Consider the following 21,890-nt stretch of genomic DNA (forward strand, 5'->3'; position numbering starts at 1 on the left):
AATGGTTGTCTAAGTGAGACAATATTACACTTTTTGCATTTAATCTGAGCCCATTTTCAGTACACTTGTTATTGGTAAAGGGTTGGGGAATTGGGGGAGGGGGCTTGACAATAACTGACTGTTTGCAGTCATCTGCAAACTTAGTTAGCCAGAGAACTGTGTTTATAGCCTGCAGATCAAAAAGGAAATGCCAAAAAGAAGGATGTTAAGTTGTCAATCTCGCCTTCATTCTTGCTTGATGGGTTCGGAGCCGATCCTCGGCTCCGACTCGGCACTTGCTAAGCTCGAGAGTCACTTTTACCAGCTCGAGGCAGCCCCATATCCCATGATGCAAGGCGGTAAGTACCCAGATCTCGTTTGCCGCTTCGCTGATGAGGTCCTCCTTTTACCAGCTCCTGGTAAGTGATTTATACACTACTGCTTTTGCCCCTTTTTCAGTTTAAAGTTAATTTTAAACTTAAATTTAATATTTTTACACTAGTTTTACTCCTTTTCTGACTAAAATTCCCTCTCTCCTTTAAAGTTTTTAGTCAGGCCTTCTCCCATCCCATCCCCCCTCTTGTTAGGGTGTGTGTGTGTGTGTGTGAGAGAATAGTTTTTTTTCTCATTTTTGAGATTGTAATATTTCTTGGACAGATGTTGTGTGTGTGTGTTTTTTACACCATGTCTAAGGAAAGGGTCTCAGGCTTTAAGAAGTGTGACTCGTGCTGTCAGAAGATGTCTCTGACAGACGGTCACACTTCTTGCTTATACTGCCTGGGACCTCTCCACCTGCAGGACTCCTGTGCGATTTGTCATTCTTTTAGCCAGAGAGTCCTGCAGGAAAGGAGGAATAAGCTGATTTTGCGGGGCCTACTTAAGCCGGAGGGCTCTCCGGCTAAGTCGGCTCCATCTAAGACTTCTAAGTCTTCCAAGGCCCAGGCTTCTGTGTCCAAGCCTGCGGCCTCGGCTCCGACTCTTTCAGAGTCGAGATCGGCTCTGGCTGGAGCCGATTCTGGTTTGCACAAACCTTCGGCACCGATGGCTATCGGTGCCGATTCTGGTTCGGCCACTTCGGTGTCGGCTCCGATCGGTTCCGATCACCATGTGGCTCAGGCTTCGGTGTCGGCGCCGACCGGTTCCGACACCCTTACTTTTATGCCTGTATCGGCTCCGGCCGGAGCCGATGCATCGAAACTTTCTGTCGGTGCCGAAAAGTTGTCGGCTCCGACAGCTTCCATGGTTTCGTCGGCTCCGATGGTTCCTTTGAGGAAGAGATGTAGGTCCCCGTCCTTGGAGCCGATACTCTCGGCTTCTCCTCTCCTCTCGGAACGGAGCCATCGGAGCCGATCATCCAGGTCATCCAGGCTTTCTGACCATGATTTAGAGAGAGTGGTCAGTAGATTATTAAAATCACAGGCACTGGCCCAGATGCTACATAGTCCGTCTCAACAGACGACTATTAGTCCACACCCCATTGCAGTTCCTCCTTCGACTCTACCCCAGAGTTTGGAGTTGAAGTCTTCGGGAATGGTTTCTGCTACAGCTGAGGGACAGATACCCCCTTCTGCTCCTTCAGCCTCTACTCTTATCTCCTCTTCGAGACCTTCCTTAGAGGGATTCGGTGGTCGGGCTTCCCTGGTCTCTTCCGAGGGGGTGAGTGGCATCGGACCCTTGTCCACCCCACTCTTCCCCTTGGAGCCTCGCCTTGGTGAGCTCGGCTCCGACATCTGCCTCGAGCCTTCCCTTTCGGTGGGTCCTGGAGTTCCTGGTTCTTCGGAACGGGTTCTCTCGGACCTCCCTGGGAGGGGAGCCTTCGAGGTGATGAAGAGTGTGCTGGCCACTGGACTCAGCCAGCAGTCTGTTCCCTTAGCTCCTCCCTCTATGGTGCCTGTCGATATCTCTGCCACTTCTCTTGCTCCCGGACCCAGAGATCCTCTGCCTCAGGTTTCCCCACTGGGAAGAACCCCCTCTTCCGAGGATTCTCCTGATCAGTCAGGAGATCCTCCAAAGAGGACCTGTAAGAGGAAACACGTAGACTCCCGAGTCTATCACTTCAGATACTGACTTAGATGAGTCAGAGGGATCCCCAAGATCCCCCTCTGAGGATGTCTCCTTTTCAGACATCCTAGAACTCCTTAGACAGAGGGAAACTGGCCCACCAATAATCCCTCTGAGGATGAGTCGGTATACCTGGAGGCGTTTGGATCTCGGCCCTCCACCTCCTGGGTGTCTCCGCCTTCGACCCCTTATGCAGGTTATTGCTCGAAGGCGTGGGCTGCTCCTGACTCTGTAGAGCCAGTCCCTAGGAGGCCTTCTAAATTTATTACTGCCCCGTCGGACAAGCAATTCCTCACGAAAGGTGTCCCTGCTGATGCCTTGGTGGTGGCGGCTGCCACTAAGAAGGAACTTGCAGATCCTTCCGTACCTGTCCATCCTCCTAATAAGGACTCTAGGACCATGGATAGGTATGGTAAGCGGATGTTCTCTTCAGCGACCTTTGCTATGCATTCCCTGAACTACCTATGTCACTTCACCAGACTCCAGAGGGATATCCTTAAGGAGCTAGGTGAAGTAGTACAGGATCCTACAGCTGCAGGGGCTCAAGAAAAAATTGCTTCGCAGCTAGGAACCCTTAATTCTATTGCTAACTCCTCCATGCGACTGATATCATATGCTGCAGATGGAGCGAGTAGGGCCGCAGGTACAGGTGTGGCTCTTAGACGCCAAGCCTGGATGCGGCTCTGTAATTTTGCAGATCCCTTTAAGGCGTCCTTCACAAACTTTCCCTTTGATGGGTCAGCTTTGTTTGGCCCTCAAGTGAAGGAAACGTTGACCAGGTGTGAGCAGGACGGCAAGACTCTTTCTGCCGTAGGGGTCCGTTTTTCCACCCCTTCTAGACCTTACCCCAAAGGGCAGAAGGGTGGCAAAATGTGATTCCGCAAATCCCAAGGAGTCACGCCGGATTCACGTGGTCAGTTTACCCCTAGAGGCAGAGGGGGTAACAATAACAGACGCCGCTCTAGAGGCAGAGGGTTCCACAAAACCAGGGAAGCAGAGAACCTCTCTGACAAGCCCTTTCAGCATCCCTGAGGTGTTGCCCGGCTGTCCATCCTTGGAGGCAGTCGGGGGAAGACTATCGCTGTACCCAGAAGCCTGGCGTTCCCTCACTCAAGACAGATGGGTACAGTCGATCATATCTGAGGGTTACAAAATTCCTTTTGAGGAAAGTCCTTTCTATCACTCAAATTCCCTTCCAGATGTACCACCCTGTCTAAGGGAAATTGCAGAGTTAGAAGTCTTAAAACTACTGCAAAAAAGAGCCATTCAGCCAGTTACAACAGATCATTCAGAGCCCGGAATCTACTCAAGGTTCTTTTGGTCCCCAAAAGACGGGAGACTGGAGACCAATATTGGATCTCAGCAGACTCAACAAGTCTGTGAGGAAGACAAGATTCCGAATGGTCACTCTTCAGTCAATTCTGCCCTTCTTACAGAAGGACAACTGGATGTGCTCAATAGATCTTCAGGATGCGTACTATCACATACAAATTCACAGACGCTCCAGGAGATTTCTCCGCTTTCGGCTGGGGTCCAGTCATTTCCAGTTCAGAGCCCTGCCCTTTGGTCTCACTGCAGCCCCCAGAGTGTTCACCAAATGTATGGCAGTGGTCACGGCTCACCTGAGACGTCAAGGATTCCAGGTGTTTCCGTATCTCGACGACTGGCTCCTTTCAGCCACCACCAGGCATCAGCTTCTTCAAGCCAGGGATTACACAATAAATCTTTGTTCTCAATTGGGCATCTCGATCAACTCCGAAAAGTCATCCTTATTGCCCTGCCAGTCTATTACTTTCATAGGCAAACTTAAACACTGTTCGGATGTCAGCTACCCTTACAGATCAAAGAATCTCAGACATTCAAAGTCATGTCAGGATCATTCTAGCCAACAAGAAGGTACAGGCCAGAATGGTTCTAAAGGTGTTAGGCCTCATGGCTGCGGCCATTACCCTTCTTCCCCTGGCTCGCTTCTATATGCGCCTTCTTCAATGGATGTTGTTCACTCAGTGGTCTTACCAACAACTTCCAATGCGTCACCGAATACTGGTGACACAGATTTGCAAAAATCATCTTGCTTGGTGGATCACTTCTCCCCAGATTCACCAAGGCAGACACTTTGTACCCCCATCCCCGATAGCCACTGTCACTACGGATGCCTCCCTGATCGGGTGGGGGGGGCATTATCAGGGCAGGATGGTTCATGGGACGTGGCAACCTTTCGAATACCACTTGCACATAAATGTCCTAGAGATGAGAGCAGTGCTTTTAACATTGCAAGCCCTCAACGACTTTCTTCCCTTAGGGACAATTGCAGTCCACACAGACAACATGTCTGTAGTTTGGTATATCAACAAACAGGGCGGAACCAAGTCCTACCCCTTGTGTCGAGAAGCGCTCAGACTTTGGCAATGGGCGATCTCCTCTCATCGGTTTCTGGTAGCAACGCATATCCCTGGGAAAACCAACATTTTAGCGGACAGATTGAGCAGAGCTATTCTCATGCCTCACGAGTGGTCTCTCAAACAATCTATAGTGGAAGAGATTTTTCTGGAATGGGGTCGCCCATGTTGCGATCTTTTTGCTACTCCCCAAAACAGCAAATGCCCAGAGTTCTTCTCTCTCTTCCCACTGCCAGGCCATCCCCCCAGAGACGCTCTGACCCAGGATTGGCCCCAGGGACTTCTTTATGCCTTTCCTCCATTTCCTCTGATCCCTCAAGTTATCCAGAAAGCAACCGTTTTGAGAGCCAAATTGATTCTCATTGCTCCTTATTGGCCTCGACAAATTTGGTTTCCGTTCCTTCATCGTCACCTTTTGGTGCAGCCGTGGCATCTGGACCCAGTGCCAGATCTTCTGATTCACCAATCTGGTCAGCTGCACTGGTCTATCCCTTCTCTCAACCTCACAGCATGGTTGCTCCACTTCCTTCCTTAGCCAGGCTTCCTATGATCTCTAACCCTGTTAGAGACATCATAGTAGCTTCCTTAAAATCCTCTACCAGGAGGATTTATACTAACAAATGGAAACGTTTTTCTTATTGGGCTAAAGCCAAGAATATTGATCCCTTCACTGCTCCAGTTCAAGCAGTTTTGGATTTCTTAGCGGAGATTTTTCAAGCGGGCTCCTCTTCTTCCACAGTCAAAGTTCAGTTGGCTGCTATCTCGAACTTTCATGTCGGGTTCGCAGATCACAACATTATGTCCCACAGGCTTTGTAAAGCCTTCTTGAAAGGATTTTTCCTCCTGAAGCCCCCAGTCAGGAGTCCTCCTCCTCAATGGGACCTAAATTTAGTGCTGACATCCTTGATTCTTCCCCCCTTCGAGCCAGCTGTTTCTTGTTCCCTGAAATTTCTTTCATGGAAAACTTTATTCCTGGTTGCTATTACATCAGCTAGGAGGGTGTCTAAACTTCATGCTCTATCTGTTCGCCCCCCCCTATTTGGTCTTCCACAAAGACAGAGTATCATTGAGAACTAATCCGACCTTTTTGCCTAAGGTCGCCTCAAAGACTAATTTGAATCAAGCCATTGAACTCCCTGTATTTTTTCCAAACTATTCAAACAGATCGGAACAAAAATTACATTATCTTGATGTCCACCGCCAACTCAGATATTATTTGGACAGAACAAAACAATTCAGGAAATCCGATCAACTCTTTGTTTCCTATGCTGATAACAAGAAAGGCCTTCCTGTCTCAAAAGTGACCTTGTCTAGATGGCTTTCTTCTGTCATCTCTGAAATTTATCGGCTCAGGGGAAAACAGCTGTGCTCGAAACCAAAAGCACATTCAACCAGAAGCTTAGCTACTTCTACAGCCTTTCAAGCTAGACTTCCTTTAGACACTATTTGTGCAGCAGCCACTTAGGCCACTCCTCATACATTTGTTTCCCATTACAAATTGGATTTGGCCTCCAGGGACAGAGCCAGCTTTGGCTCTACAGTTCTCAAGAGTCTGTTCCATTGAGCCACCCAGGGTAGAGGTGCTAGGGACACGGTCCCATCAAGCAAGAATGAAGGCGAGATTGACAACTTAACATTGAGAAGTTATGTACCTACCATAACGTTCCATGTTAGTTGTCTTCTCTCGCCTTATTTCTTGCGACCCTCCCTCCCCCCAGGCCTGGACAGACCTTTCTCTACAAGGAGTTATACTTCTGAAGACCATACAGAGCTGGTCCTTCTACCATCCTGCAGGTTTTTATCTCTCCTTCTTTCTTCCTTTGGGAAGTTATTATGCTAGGTGCTATTGCCCTTTTGTCATCAAACGAGATCTGGGTACTTACCGCCTTGCATCATGGGATATGGGGCTGCCTCGAGCTGGTAAAAATGATTCTCGAGCTTAGCAAGTGCCGAGTCGGAGCCGAGGATCGGCTCCGAACCCATCAAGCAAGAAAGAAGGCGAGAGAAGACAACTAACATGGAACGTTATGGTAGGTACATAACTTCTCATTTTCAAATACTGAGCCCTCTGGACAGCACTAGTTGCCTTCATGCTTCCTGATAAGGCAATTGCCACTGGCACTTTGTGGGTTCTGTGTTTTAGACAGTCTGCAATCCATCTTAACACATAGGAATCTATTTTAAAGCATTAAACTTAATTACAATGCCAGCATGGGGTATAATGTTAAACACCTTGGCTAGGTCAAGATATGCCATGTCAAAATCATAACCACTGTTGACAGCCTGTGTAATCCTGTCTTAGAAGTTAACCAAATTCATTCAGCAAGATCTTCCCTTGACAAACCAAACTGCTGTAGGTCAAGACTAATGAGATTTTTGATATCATGTTTTATAATAGTTCATAATACTTTCAATGACTTTGCAGATGAGACTTATCATGGCTGATGGGTGTATAATTCCAGGGCTCTGTGGTTGAACCTCGCTTATGGAGTGGCATTACTACTGTGGTGCCCCTAACTTCAGAGATAAAACCAGTAACTACACTTAAGGGAATGTCTCTGTCATAGCATGCTTAGTAATGTTTATTAAACACTCAAGAATATTGTCACACTGCATGGAAGAAGCATTTTTGGTCTTAGAAAGCATTTTCATTCCATTTTTCTTTTCTCCACCCACCCACACACACACACACACACACACACACACACACACATACACACATATATATATATATATATATATATATATATATATATATATATATATATATATATATATATATACACACACACACACATATATGCACCAAATTTCCATGTGGTTTAGTTGATCAAGCCTGTTTTATGACACCTTTTCATGGCAGGAAAACCAAGATTACGTGCTGTATTTCCATGGACTTCACTGGATACCTGTTTTGTGTTTTACAGCACAGGAGGGGTTCTAAATGAGAGGAGCTGCCTGAAGTTAGACTTTGAGTTTTGAATATAGGGCACCCTCTGCTCTGTCTTCATCTTGATTAGATTCAGTCCTTTGCTCTAGGAAATCTTTGAGTGATTTTGGAGTAGGGTAACTATCACTGTTTTCTTTAACAGGTTGGTGTGGGAGATTTGATGACTGACAGTACCAGCACTGATGACTAACAACACTGATGATAGGTAATGACAGTTTTAGGAACACTATAAATATATAACTACAGTATTACATAACTGGTAAAATCTAAGGCCAAGAACTGCTGCTTTTGACGGGGCTGGTGCTCATGAATTGTGTTGGTCTGGATATGGACAAACTTGGGGTTTGCCCATTTACTGCTTAAATCCATAGCAGTAGGAACACTGTAGTCTGCATGCCCTTCCTGTGTATCCATGTAGGCTTAACAGGTTCTCCAATTTTCTTATACATTCCAAAGATCTATAGGTATGTGAACTGGTGCTCATCATAAGTTTCAGTCTTGCAGTAGTCATCAAAGAATGAACGTCCACTGGAGACAGACAGAGAGACAGATGTTCAGCCTGACTTTCTGGACTTATCACCACTCTCCTTCTTTTCTGGGTGGACAACATCCCACATGTACTAATGTACGCTACTGGTATGACAGGCAAATATGCAGTTCATGCAAACATTGTCTCACAGTAATGAGGAAAGTACATCTGGACTGGTCCGGTCTCACTTCCACAAAGAACAAATTTTTTTTTTATCCTTTGTAGACCAAGTTAGTCCCTCTAGGCTAGTGAACACTCTTCAGGAGAGAACCAAGGTTGTTTTTATATTACCAGGGGGAAATTTGGATAGGGCATAAGGGAAATTCCTCTACTTATTTATTTATTTTTTTGATAGGTGCCACAGGATGCCTTACATCCACCTGAGCTACTTCCAACTCAGGCAGGTGGGTCATCAGTTTCACAACTCATCTGAAGAGCAACACACTCAGGAGTGCAGCACCCCCCTCTTATGCTACACTGGGGTGTCAGTACTGAAAATTAATCCTTGCAGCTGTGTTGGGAATACAGCCCACAACCTTCGGATCTTCCAGCATCAAAGGTAATTGTGTTACCTGTTGGTCCATTGGCAGTGCAACTGATGATTACTCTGCTGTGGAAAGTCTTTTCACTGCATGTTTGCAATACTAGTAGTTTTGGGGTCCCAAGAACACTAGGTACTGTTAAAGTTTACAAAGAAAAAAGAATACACATATTAGGTGTGGAAAGCAAATGCATATAAACACTTTCACATTCAGGGCATTTTCTGTCTAGTGATATGGCACATTAATTATTGTTCCCACTGTGCTTTGTTCAATGAGGATGCTACAATGTTGACATCAAATCTCTCCATGGCTACTTTAGTAAGGAAAAGTTAGACAGCCCATATCATTTTGATTTGGGGCGGCTATCCCTTCACCCAGACCTAGCTATGGCAGTGGTTATAGCTACCGAATGTAACAGTTTCTCTACTACTGTTTGAATTTCTACATGTGTTAGGGGATACTATTTTCTGCCACAATAAATGCAAATTAGCTGCACTTTCATACTTGTTACTAATTTTATGCTTACATACCAGGGAATTCTCACCAGGGGAAATCACTCTTTCAACATCTAACAGGCTTGCATTTCCATTCCATCTAAGAATGCATTTCCACAAAACCCAAACATTTAGCTTGTATCCATTGCAATCCTAGCACAGATAGTACTTTAAATGCACTTTGTCCTCTCTTATAAACTATGTAAGAGTATGCTGCTATATTTTAAAATTATATGTTAAGTTGTCAATCTCGCCTTCATTCTTGCTGGATGGGTTCGGAGCCGATCCTCGGCTCCGACTCGGCACTTGCTAAGCTTGAGAACTCCTTTTACCAGCTCGAGGCAACCCTATATCCCATGATGCAAGGGGAGACTACCCCAGATCTCGTTTGCCTCTTCGCGAAGAGGTCTCTTTTTTGCCAGCTCAGGTGAGTTTTCTAACTAAACAAGTTATTCAAGGGTAATTCTCCCTTTTTCTTATTTTGGTTAGTTTATATAATAGTGTGTATAGCTATACTATAGTTCCCACCCTATATTCCTCTTTTTGGGTAAAAGTTTATATTTCTTTTCTGTTAGGCCTAAGCCTCCCAGTTCATTAATCCCTGTCAGTTTGAGTGTGTTTTGGGGTTAACTGTGTGATTTTTGTTGAGTGTGTGTTTTGTCTGTTATTAGACTATGTCTAAAGAAGGAAAGGTCTCAGGCTTCAAGAAGTGTGACTCGTGCTGTCAGAAGATGTCTCTGACAGACGGTCACACTTCTTGTGTTTACTGCCTGAGGCTTTTACACCTGCAGGACTCCTGTGCTATATGCCATTCTTTTAGCCAGAGAGTCCTGCAGGAGAGGAGGAACAAGTTGATCCTCCGTGGCTTATTAAAGCCAGAAGGTTCACCGACAAAGACTGGGTCGGGTAAACCTTCCAAGCCACCTAAGGTTCAGGCTACGGTTGTTAAGCCTTCCCCTGTGGCTCCGACTCCTTCGGAGTCGAGATCGGCTCCGGCTGGAGCCGATCTTTCAACCACGGATATGGTAGTGTCGGTTCTTTCCGGCTCCGACACACAGTCTCCAGTTTCCTTGTCGGCACCGGCTGGTGCCGAGGTGTTATCCAGCATCGGAGCCGAAAAGTCTTCGGCTCCACCTGGAATCGAGAGGTCGTCGGCTCCGATGGCTCCGTCCAAGAAGAGATCTCGGTCCCCTTCTCTGGAGTCGATTCGCTCAGCTGCGAGGTCTCCTCTTTTATCGGAACGGAGTCATCGGAGCCGATCTTCGAGATTGTCCAGGCTGTCAGACCACGATTTAGAGAGGGTGGTAAGCAGGCTGTTGAAGTCACAGGCACTAGCCCAAATGCTCCATAGCCCGTCTCAGCAGACTTCTGCTATTGCTCTTCCCCTTGAACTTCCTCCTTCGACTCTCCTCCAGAGTTCGGAGCCGGAGCTTTTCGGGACAGTGACCGTGTCGGCGCCGGGGCCGATACATCCCCTTTCGGCTCCGTCGTCTTCGGCTCCGATCTCCTCCATGAGACCTTCCTTGGAGGGATCCGGTCGTCGAGTTTCCATTGTCGGCTCTGAGGGGGCTAGTGGCATCGGACCATTGTCCGACCCCGCTCTCCCTCTCGGAGCTTCAGCTTTGGTGAGCTCGGCACCGACATCGGCCTCGGAGCCTTCTGTTTCAGTCGAGCCAGGAATTCCTGTCTCTTCGGAGCAGGAGTATTCTGGTCTCCCTGGGAGAGGAGCCTTTGAGGCGATGAGGAGTGTCCTGGCACCTGAGCCAGGTGAACGGTCCATTACTTTAGCTCCTCCCTCTTCGGTGCCTGTTGATGTCTCTTGCCAGTCTCTTGCTCCCAGGCCCAGGGATCCATCGCCCCAGGTTTCCCCATTGGGAATAACTTCCTCTTCCGAGGTTTCTCCTGATCCCGCAGGAGAACCCCAGCGCAAGAGGACATGTAAGAGGAAACCCACAGACTCCCCTGAGTCTACAACATCAGATACCGACTTAGATGAGTCGGAGGGTTCCCCCCCGGTCCCCCTCTGAGGATGTCTCCTTTTCAGACTTCCTGGAACTCCTCAAACAGAGGGGGAACTGGCCTGCCATTGACCCCTCCGAGGATGAGTCGGTATACCTGGAGGCGTTTGGATCCCGACCCTCCACCTTCTGGGTGTCTCCGCCTTTCGACCCACTTATGCAGGTAGTGGCTCGGAAGGCGTGGACAGCCCCAGATTCTGTGGAACCTGTCCCCAGGAGGCCATCCAAATTTATTACGGCCCCTTCAGACAAGCAGTTTCTTTCTAAGGGCGTCTCTGTGGATGCTATGGTGGTGGCGGCGGCCACCAAGAAGGAACTTGCGGATCCTTCCATGCCTGTCCATCCTCCTAACAAAGACTCTAGGACCATGGATAGGTATGGCAAGCGGATGTTTTCTTCAGCGACCTTTGCTATGCGTTCGCTGAACTACCTTTGTCATTTCACCAGACTTCAGAGAGACATTCTCAAAGAACTAGGTGAGGTGGTTCAGGATCCTTCAGCTGCTGGGGCTCAAGACAAGATTGCCTCACAGCTAGCAATCCTAAATTCTTTAACCAACTCCTCCATGCGGCTCATATCCTATGCGGCCGATGGAGCGAGTAGAGCCGCAGGCACAGGAGTGGCACTTAGACGTCAGGCCTGGATGCGGCTTTGTAATTTCGCGGACCCCTTCAAGGCGTCCTTCACCAATACCCCCTTTGACGGTTCGGCTTTGTTTGGACCGCAGGTGAAGGAGACCTTGACCAGGTGTTAACAAGACGGCAAAACCCTTTCTGCCGTAGGAGTCCATTTTTCCACTCCTTCAAGACCCTATCCCAAAGGTCAGAAAGGAGGAAAAATGTGGTTCCGTAAAGCCCAAGGAGTTACGCTGGACACACCTGGTCACTTTACCCCCAGAGGCAGAGGGGGTAACAGTAACAGACGCCATCCTAGAGGCAGGGGGGGTCCCCAGAATCAGGGTAGCAGGGAGCCTCTTCCTGACAAACCCTTTCAGCATCCCTGAGGTGTTGCCCGACTGTCCACTTTTGGAGGCAGTCGGGGGAAGGATATCGCTGTACCCATTAGCCTGGCGTTCCCTCTCTCAAGACATATGGGTACAGTCGATCATATCCGAGGGTTACAAAATCCCTTTCGAAAGGTATCCCGTACCTCACCAATCCCTTCCAGACATCTCACCCGGTCAAAGGGATTTGGCAAAACAGGAGGTCTCAAAGCTCCTAGAAAAAAGAGCCGTCCAAATAGTTCCAGCAGACCAAGTAGGATCCGGCATCTACTCAAGATTCTTTTTGGTCTCCAAAAGGACGGGAGATTGGAGACCAATTTTAGACCTGAGCAATCTAAACAGATTTGTCAGAAAGGCAAGATTCTGGATGGTCACGCTTCAGTCCATTCTGCCCTTTTTGGGCAAGGACAACTGAATGTGCTCGATAGACCTTCAGGACGCGTACTATCACATAAAGATAGACAGACGCTCCAGGAGGTTTCTCCGCTTTCGGCTGAGGACCAGTCATTATCAATTCAGAGCCCTGCCCTTTGGCCTCACTTCAGCCCCCAGAGTGTTTACCAAATGCATGGCAGTGGTTACGGCTCATCTGAGACGTCAAGGATTCCAGGTGTTTCCTTATTTGGACGACTGGCTCCTCTCCGTCACCACCAAGCATCAGCGTCTTCAAAGCAGAGACTACACTCTGCAGATCTGCAAACAGTTGGGAATCTCAGTGAATTTCGAAAAATCTTCTCTGCTGCCTTGCCAATCTATCACCTTTATAGGCGCAGAACTAAACACCGTCAGTATGTTAGCCAGACTAACAAATCAGAGACTTCTGGACATCCAAAAATACGTTCGGATCATATTACTGAGCAACAAGGTCAGAGCCAGATTGGTTCTGAAGGTTCTAGGTCTTATGGCTGCGGCCATTGTACTTCTACCATTAGCTCGCTTCCACATGCGTCTTCTGCAGTGGATGTTATTCACTCAGTGGTCGTTCCAGAACCTACCCATGAGGGACGAAATTCTGGTCACACAATCATGCAGGACTCATCTAACCTGGTGGATATCTTCTCCTCTGCTCCATCAGGGCCGACCGTTTGCTCCCCCATCTTCGGTTGCCACAGTCACTTTGGATGCCTCTCTGATCGGGGGGGGGGGGCATTATCAGGGCAGGATGGTCCATGGGACTTGGCAACCCACAGAATACCATCTGCACATCAATGTCCTGGAGATGAGAGCGGTGCTTTTAACGTTGCAAGCCCTCAACGACTTTCTTCCCTCGGGGACTATTGCAGTTCAAACGGACAACATGTCTGTAGTCTGGTACATCAACAAACAGGGTGGGACCAGGTCCTATCCTTTATGTCGAGAAGCTCTCAGACTTTGGCAATGGGCAATCTCCTCTCATCGGTTTCTGATAGCAACGCACATCCCCGGCAGATCCAACCTCTTAGCGGACAGACTGAGCAGAGCTATTCTCATGCCTCACGAGTGGTCTCTCAAACAATCGGTAGTGGACGAGATTTTTCAGAAGTGGGGCACCCCTTGTTGCGACCTTTTTGCTACACCCCAAAACAGCAAATGCCCGGACTTCTTCACCCTCTTTCCCCTACCAGGCCATCCCCTGAGAGACTCTCTAACCCAGGATTGGCCCCGGGGACTTCTGTACGCTTTTCCCCCATTCCCTTTAATTCCACAGGTCATTCAGAAAGCTACCGTTTTGAGAGCCAAGTTGATTCTCATTGCTCCATACTGGCCTCGACAAATTTGGTTCCCGTCCCTACATAGTCATCTCCTGGTGCAGCCTTGGCATCTGGACCCAGTTCCAGATCTTCTGATCCACCAAACGGGTCAACAGCACCGGGCCATTCTTTCTCTCAACCTCACTGCTTGGTTGCTCCACTTCCTTCCCCAGCCAGGCTTCCTATGATCTCTGATCCTGTCAGAGATATCATAATAGCTTCCTTAAAGTCGTCCACCAGAACGGTTTATGCTAGCAAGTGGCGACGTTTTTCCCTGTGGGCAAACTCCAGGCGCATTGATCCCTTTACTGCGCCAGTGCATTCAATTTTGGATTTTCTGGCTGAAGTTTTTCAGTCAGGATCTTCTTCATCGACAGTTAAAGTTCAACTGGCAGCAATTTCTAAATATCATGTGGGCCTGCAAGATCATAACATAATGTCGCACAGACTATGCAAAGCCTTTCTGAGAGGTGTTTTTCTTCTAAAGCCTCCAATAAAACATCCTCCTCCACAATGGGATCTGAATTTGATGTTAGCATCCTTGATTTTACCCCCCTTCGAACCGTCTGCTTCATGCTCCTTAAAGTTGCTGACCTGGAAAACAATATTCTTGGTGGCTGTCACTTCAGCAAGGAGAGTATCTGAACTACAAGCCCTCTGTATCCGTTCCCCATACTTAGTTTTTCACAAGGACAGGGTATCCTTAAGAACTAATCCATCTTTTCTGCCCAAAGTTGTTTCTCGGACTAATATTAATCAATCCATCGATCTACCAGTTTTTTTCCCTAATTATTCGGACAGAGCTGAACAAAAACTTCATTTTTTGGATGTCCATCGTCAACTCAGATATTATTTGCATAGAACTAAACATTTCAAGAAATCTGATCAATTATTTGTTTCCTATGCAGAAAACAGGAAAGGTCTCCCAGTGTCGAAAGTGACCTTATCCAGATGGTTGTCTTCTACCATTTCTTATGTGTATTCGCTCAGAGGCAAGCAACTACCCTCAAAACTGAAAGCGCATTCAACCAGGAGCCTGTCCACATCTACAGCTTTTCAGGATAGGCTACCCATTGATACCATTTGTGCAGCAGCTACTTGGGCCACTCCTCATACCTTTGTCTCTCATTATAAATTAGATTTGGCTTCCAGGGACAGAGCCAGCTTTGGTTCCACAGTTCTCAAGAGTCTGTTCCATTGAGCCACCCAGGATACAGGTGCTAGAGATGCGGTCCCATCCAGCAAGAATGAAGGCGAGATTGACAACTTAACATTTAGAAGTTATGTACCTACCATAACGTTCCATGTTAGTTGTCTTCTCTCGCCTTCTTTCTTGCGTCCCTCCCTCCTTCCCCCTGGCCTGGACAGATCTTGAAGAGCTTCTCTTTCTCAGGTTTCACTCTCCTGAGTCTTCAGTAGAAAGAGTCTATCTTAAGAACTTTTTGCCTGGTTCTTCTAGGCTAGTCTTTGCTCTTCCTTTGGGAATAGTATTATTTTAGCGGGGTGTTATAGCTACCAAACGAGATCTGAGGTAGTCTCGCCTTGCATCATGGGATATAGGGTTGCCTCGAGCTGGTAAAAGGAGTTCTCAAGCTTAGCAAGTGCCGAGTCGGAGCCGAGGATCGGCTCCGAACCCATCCAGCAAGAAAGAAGGCGAGAGAAGACAACTAACATGGAACGTTATGGTAGGTACATAACTTCTAATTATCCTACTTTTCTGCCCTTTATCACTGTAAAGGGCCCTGCTTTTCATTGACATTGCTGCTGGTTTCTCTGCATTGTATTCATCGTAAAAATCTGTTTTTCCAGGTAGCTTGTTTGATTGTTCTGTGTGAATTCACTTTGTGCTAACTGTAGTGTGGTTTTACATTAAGAGGGCCTGAGACTCCTTTTCTAGAGGGAGTAGAAGGTGGCCTGGTCTGTCTGAACCAGGGATCACACAGGAAAGCTTTACTCAGCCCTCATAAAGCCACTCATTGAATATAATGCCCCCTTTGGCATGTATCCATCCAGACATATGCAACAACTGGAACATCCACCCAGTATGGTCTTGTGGTAGAGCACCAGACTCCCAAGTACAGGTATGTGAGTTTGTGGCCTGCCGGCCCAAACTGTTAGTGTGGAAGGTTGGCATAATGATTACAGTGTTTACCTTATAGACAAAAGGTGCAGGGTTTGATTTTGACATGGGGTAATTGGCTAGGGTTAAAATGCCCCACAAGGGCAATTAGCCTAGTACTAATCTATGAATCTATGATACCTTACTAAAAGGATACAAGGCCTAAAGAACATGTCCTACATGGACAACCTCTAACCTCTGTCACTATACTCATTATCCTACAGACTGCTAAGAGGTGACTGGTGTCTGCCATGCAAGGCATCCTCTGACCCATTACTGTTGCATTTACTACGCATCAGCAAGTCAAATGACATCAGAAATACTTGGTCTAGGGATCTAAATTTCTTCTGTAACATCAACAGAACGATTTAGAGTGACAGGTATATCTCGCAGAGGATAGCACTTCTGTGGAACAGATTCCCCATCCACATAAAAGAAAGTTAATCCTTGTCTATATTCAAGCACAGCTTAGATAAGTGGATATGCAACAGAAAATCTACCCCAGGGCTGCCTTTACTACCAATGGACAGAGTCAGTTCCTAAATGCATTATTCCTTGCATGGGTCCTCCCAAATTATCTCTGGCATGATCCCAGATATTATCGTTAGGAGTAATGTGTAATTATTGACCATGGGATGGGTAAGGCCAGTCTATAACCAAATGGGATAGAATTTTTAAGTACAAAAAGGGAAATTGGCTAAGCTTAAAATGGCCCTCACAGACAGCTGCCTAATACTTACCAATGAACCTATAAGTGAGACTGCTTTGGTGGTCAAAGGGATATTTGCTTTGTTTAGTCAGTTTCCCCTGCCTCTGTGTATTTAGTACATTTGCACAACACTGCTCATCATGCAGCAGCAGTTATCATTGCCCTGTATATACACAGGCACACAGAATTGGAATTTTTCATATAAACTGCCCATGAAATTTCCACATTTCTTAGCTGGGCGTAGAGGAACTAGTTTTTGCTCTGAGGAGTACCCCCACCTCATGAATTTGGTCTTAGATAGTCCTGATCATAGTCTAAATTCTTACACCAGCCAAGCTAACCAACTCTAAATCACTCTTGTACCATCCCCTTGTAGAAAAAGAAATAAGGAACCGTAGTCCTGAACATGCACATCTGATGTTGTCAGTCTTCATTCATTCTTGACTGTTGGATTCGGTTTTGATCCTCAGAACCGACTCAACCATTATACCAAGCTCACACCACCCAGAAACTCTCAATCCAAGGCTACCCATACTGCCTCTCTTCCCTCCACCCCAGATCTCATTTGCTGAGTAGAAAATCGGACGCATCAGCCATGCTCTCAGCTTAGTGCTAAACTTTTTTTCTTCATGTATTTTCTATATTTGTCTAAGTAGGTACTTGTGCTCTTTTTCTCACCCTTTATAGTTATCATTATTGCTTTCTTAGTTGTGAGTGTTTGGATAAATTCCCCTATCTTACCTTTTCTACGTATTCCCTCTTACTATCGTTGGTATAGGCCCCTCCCTTCCCTCTACCTTCTGGTAATTCTTTGATACCATTGCTGGTATCTTTATCTTCCTTCCTTCTCTTACCGTCTTTGTGGGTATTTTTCAGGTACCATTGTTGGTATATTTATTAAAAAAAAAAAATTATTCTGTAGTGTGTATCTGTGCCCCTTTTCTGTTTTTAGAAAATGGGAGAAAAGCAAAAGGGAACTACAGGGTTTAAACAGTGCAGGGACTCTGGCAGAAAGATGTCCAATTCCGGTGGGCATATTTCATGCATTTATTGTTAAGGTGTCCCTCATCTTGAGTTACAACCTCCATGTGAACTCTGCAAAGGTTTCAGTGCTCACACCTTTGCAGAGAGATGAAACAAACTTATTCTTGAAGGGCTTCTAAAATGCCCATTTAGTGAAGCTTTATCTGAGGCGGAGACATCAAAATCTCACACAAGAGTCTAAGAAAAGGAGCCATTTAGTACCTTCATCTCCTAAGGTACACGAAGCTAAGGCTACCAAGTCCCAGGTTTTGACTCATCCTACGGAATCGAGGCCTAAAATACCTAAAATTGCACTGACTTCTGCTCCAGCACCAAAACCTGTTAAATCTCCCATGGCGCCAACGATTATTGAGGCTACCCAAACTTCTACGGTGCCAACCTTATCTTCGGTACCAATGAACTCCTCAGCATCAACAATAGCCTCCCCAGAAATATTGGTCACATCTTCCCCTCCCAAACAAATTACTGGTCAACAGACCACAGTGCCGAAGGTCGAGAGTACACCCAGGAGTAGGTACTCCCCATCTGTAAACCCCTTTTTGAGTCAACAGTTGAGTCCTTTCCTTGATAGACCAGAATCGCCCTTGGGGGATGTCTGTCCATTCCACCAGGAGTCTTTCAGAACTGTATGTATTCAGATTGGTGGATCAGCTCTTGGTAACCAGAGGTCTTCCTGCTCCTTGTCGGATTTCTCTCCCATCTGGAGTGAGGTTTTCTCTCCTGGGGCTCCCACTTATCTTCCTCCTTCAATCTCTCCACAGGTCTTGGAGCCCACTACTTTGACGTTCCCGGTGCCATCTACTTCGGTACCGATGGTGGATCTCACTTTGATTCTGGAACCTACTCTATGGTCTGCGGCTCCATCAGAGCCAACTCACCCAAGAGACTGTGATTTGGTTGCCAGCTCTGGGATCCCTGGATTGGCTCTGATTTTCTCCATGGCATCATCTACATTTCCTGGTGCCCTGGCAGTTACAAGTCCTCTCACGGCTCCTACTCTGGGAGGGGGTTCATCAGAGCAGGGTGTGACCCCAGTTCCAAGGATGTCTTTTTTGGTTCCAGGCTCCCATCCCTCTTTGGGCAAGACTGCTTCCAGATTATGGAGAGAGCCCTAGCCTCAGCAGGCTCACAGCTGGCACCATCCCCGTTGGAGTGTCACATTTATGTATCCTTGAGCTCGCAGCTGTCACAATCTGCTACCTTGGGGCAGTGGGCAGAAGAGCAGCAAGATACCCTATTGCGGGGTCTGCTATCTTTGCTGTCCTCCTCAGACCATCCCCCTAAGGAGCTACCCCATAAAAGATCGTGCAAGAGGAAGCATCTGGATTCTCCAGAAGAATTCATCACTGAGGATACAGATTTTGATGAAGGGGAGGGGTCCCCTCAGTCACTCCCTGAAGATATCTCCTTTAGAGACATCCTGGAAATTCTGAAACAGATGGGTGATTGGAAGCCCACAAACCCATCCTCCGAGGAATCTGTTTTCTTGCAGGCTTTTTCTGCCCGGCCTTCTACTTCTTGGGTGACTCCGCCTGCTGATGAACTGGTAAAACTTATTGTGCAGTGTGCATGGATGGCTCCTGATACCATAGAGCTAATTCCCCAGTGACTGGACAAAATTCTTTCAGCACCTGAGGATCAGCCCCACTGGTCGAAGTGGCAGTAGATGCCATGGTGGTGGCGGCGGCGGCAGCCACAAAAAGGAACTCGCCGAGGAGAGTCCGGCTGCCCATCCTCCAAACTTGGAGACCCGGATGATGGACAGATTCGGGAAGTGGGTCTTTGCTTCAACAACCTTCGCCATATGGTCCTTGAACTTTTTGGTACACTTCACCCGACTCCAAAGGGATCTGATAACTGAGCTTTCAGAGACCTTTGCAGGAGCAGTGTCTTACAAGGTCTGAGACAAGGTTGCCTCCCAGCTTGCCACCCTTGAGTCAATCTCTAACTCGTCCATTTGGCTTATTTCGCATACAGCCGAAGGGACGTCCAGGGCAGCAGATACAGATGTTGCCATTACGCACCATGCCTGGATGCGCTTATGTGACTTTGCAAACCCCTTCAAGTCTTCCTTTATCAATGCTCCCATTGATGCTACTTCATTATTTGGCCCAGAAGTCAGAGATGCATTAGCCAGGTGTGAGAAGGACGGAAAGACTGCTGTGGGTGTGCATTTTTCCTCTCCTCAATGACCTTACTGCAGAAATCAGAGGACTGGAAATATGTGGTTCAGAAAGTCCCAAGGGCCTTTTCATGACACACCTGGCGAGTATTCCTCCTGGGGCAGAGGGAGGAACTCTTCGGGAAGACACCCCTCCAGTGGCAGAGGGGGCTCGTGCAATCAGGGATCCAGAGATTTTTTTTCTGGATAAACCTACTAGCGCTCCTGAGTGGTGACCCGATAGCTTTCCTCTGGAAGCAGTTGAGGAAAGATTCTCTCTGCACCATTCAGCCTGGCACACATTAACATTGGATTCCTGAGTGCAGACAGTAATTACCAGAGGTTACCATATCCCCTTCAATCTTTATCCCAGAACACAAAGGCAAATCCCCGATGTTCCACCCAGTCAGAGGGATATAGCAGCACTAGAAATTCAAAAGCTGCTTCAAAAAAAGAGTCATCCATACAGTCCCACCAGACCAGATAGGATCCTGTTTTTACTGACGATTCTTTTTAGTGTCAACAAAGACAAGGGACTGGAGGCCAATCTTACACTTCAGTGTACTGAACAAATTTGTGAAACAGACAAAATTCTGGATTGTCACGATTCAGTCTAGCCTTTCTTCTCTGGAGAAAGATGATTGGATGTGCTCCCTAGATCTTCAGGATGAGTATTATCTCATAAAGACGGACAAACACTCCAGAAGATTTCTCTGCTTCTGGCTAGGAGTCAGTCATTACCAATTTCGAGCACTGCACTTTGGTCTCACCACAGCCCCCAGGGTGTTTGCCAAATGCATGGCAATGGTAGCAGCTCACTTAAGGCTACAGGGATTCCGTGTGTTTCCATATTTAGATGGCTGGCTCCTCACCGCCCCCACCGGGCATCTGCTGCTTTCTTCCTTCGACTCTGTTCTAAGTCTTGCAGAGTTTTTAAGCATTTCAATAAAGAGAGAAAAATCAAAACTATCTCCAACACAGGACATTTAATTCATCGGAGCAAGACTAAACACAAAATACTGCATTGCTACCCTTCCTCATCACAGACTGGTAAGGATGAGGTCACAACTTCAAGGGATACTCTCTCAAGACAAAGTTCCGGCTCATCTAGTCTTACAGCTTCTTTACAGGTCCATGGCAGCGACAATCACCTTAGTTCACCTGGTGAGGTACCACATGAGGCTGCTTCAATGCTCCTGGCGTCACAGTGATCACTGTTAACTCACCCAGTGTCCTACCCAATCTGCATAACAAACAGATACAAACAGGATTTATCTTGGGGGATGAAGCCAGTAGAAAATTTATGGAGTTGTCCCTTCTCTCCCTCCCAGCCCAAGGCCATAGTGACCACGGATGCATCCTTGATAGGGTGGGGGGGGCATTTTCAGGGAAAGACAGTCCAAGGCACTTGGTCCCCTCAAGAGGCCAATCTGCATATCAGTGTCCTAGAACTGAGGGCAGTGCTCTTAGCGTTGCAAGCATTCCAGTCTGCTCTGCCTTCAGGGGCAATTGCTATTCAGTCAGACAAAATGTCAGTGGTCTGGAAACAAACAGGGGGGAACCATATCCTACCCACTATGTTGGGAAGCCCTAAGAGTTTGGAAATAGGCAACTGCCTCCAGCTGCTTTCCGATAGCAACGCATATTCCGGGGAACTCCAACGTGATTGCAGACAAGCTGAACAGATGTATTCTTCTGCCTCATGAGTGGTCTCTCAATTCAATTGTAACACTGAACATCTTTTGTCGATGGGGCCAGTCTTGCTGTGATCTGTTCATCTGTCCCATAAACCACAAATGCAGCAGCTCCTTTGCCCTAGTCCCCCCTCAGAGGGAGTCCCCAAGAGATGCTCTTCACCATGATTGGCCCCCAGGACTTCTATATGCCTTCCCACCAATCCCTCTAATTCCCCAGTTTCTGAAGAAAGCCCAACGGTTGAAAAGCAAAGTGATTCTCATTGCACCTTATTGGCCCCATGAAGTCTGGTTTCCCTTTTTCTGGCCTCACTTAGTTCACCGCCCATGGACTCTGGATCCAACTCCAAACCTGTTATCCCATCCTCAGGGCTTGGTCCACCCCAACCTACAAAATCTCAAGCTGACAGCTTGGATGTCCTTCAAGGATGCATCTGCAGTCATAACAAATGGGTTGT

At 47.2% G+C, this 21,890-nt stretch overlaps 1 protein-coding gene across 1 annotated transcript in view; it reads left to right on the forward strand.

Annotated features, from left to right (window-relative positions):
- LOC122800226 (dynein axonemal heavy chain 17-like) overlaps positions 1–21,890 on the forward strand; it is a 17,083,451-nt gene that overhangs the window by 4,230,364 nt on the left and 12,831,197 nt on the right. The gene's annotated exons all lie outside the window — the stretch shown is intronic.

Source organism: Protopterus annectens, chromosome 4.part0 (genome assembly GCF_019279795.1).
Source record: "Protopterus annectens isolate FY-2018-M chromosome 4.part0, PAN1.0, whole genome shotgun sequence".
Taxonomy (NCBI): Eukaryota; Metazoa; Chordata; order Ceratodontiformes; family Protopteridae; genus Protopterus; species Protopterus annectens.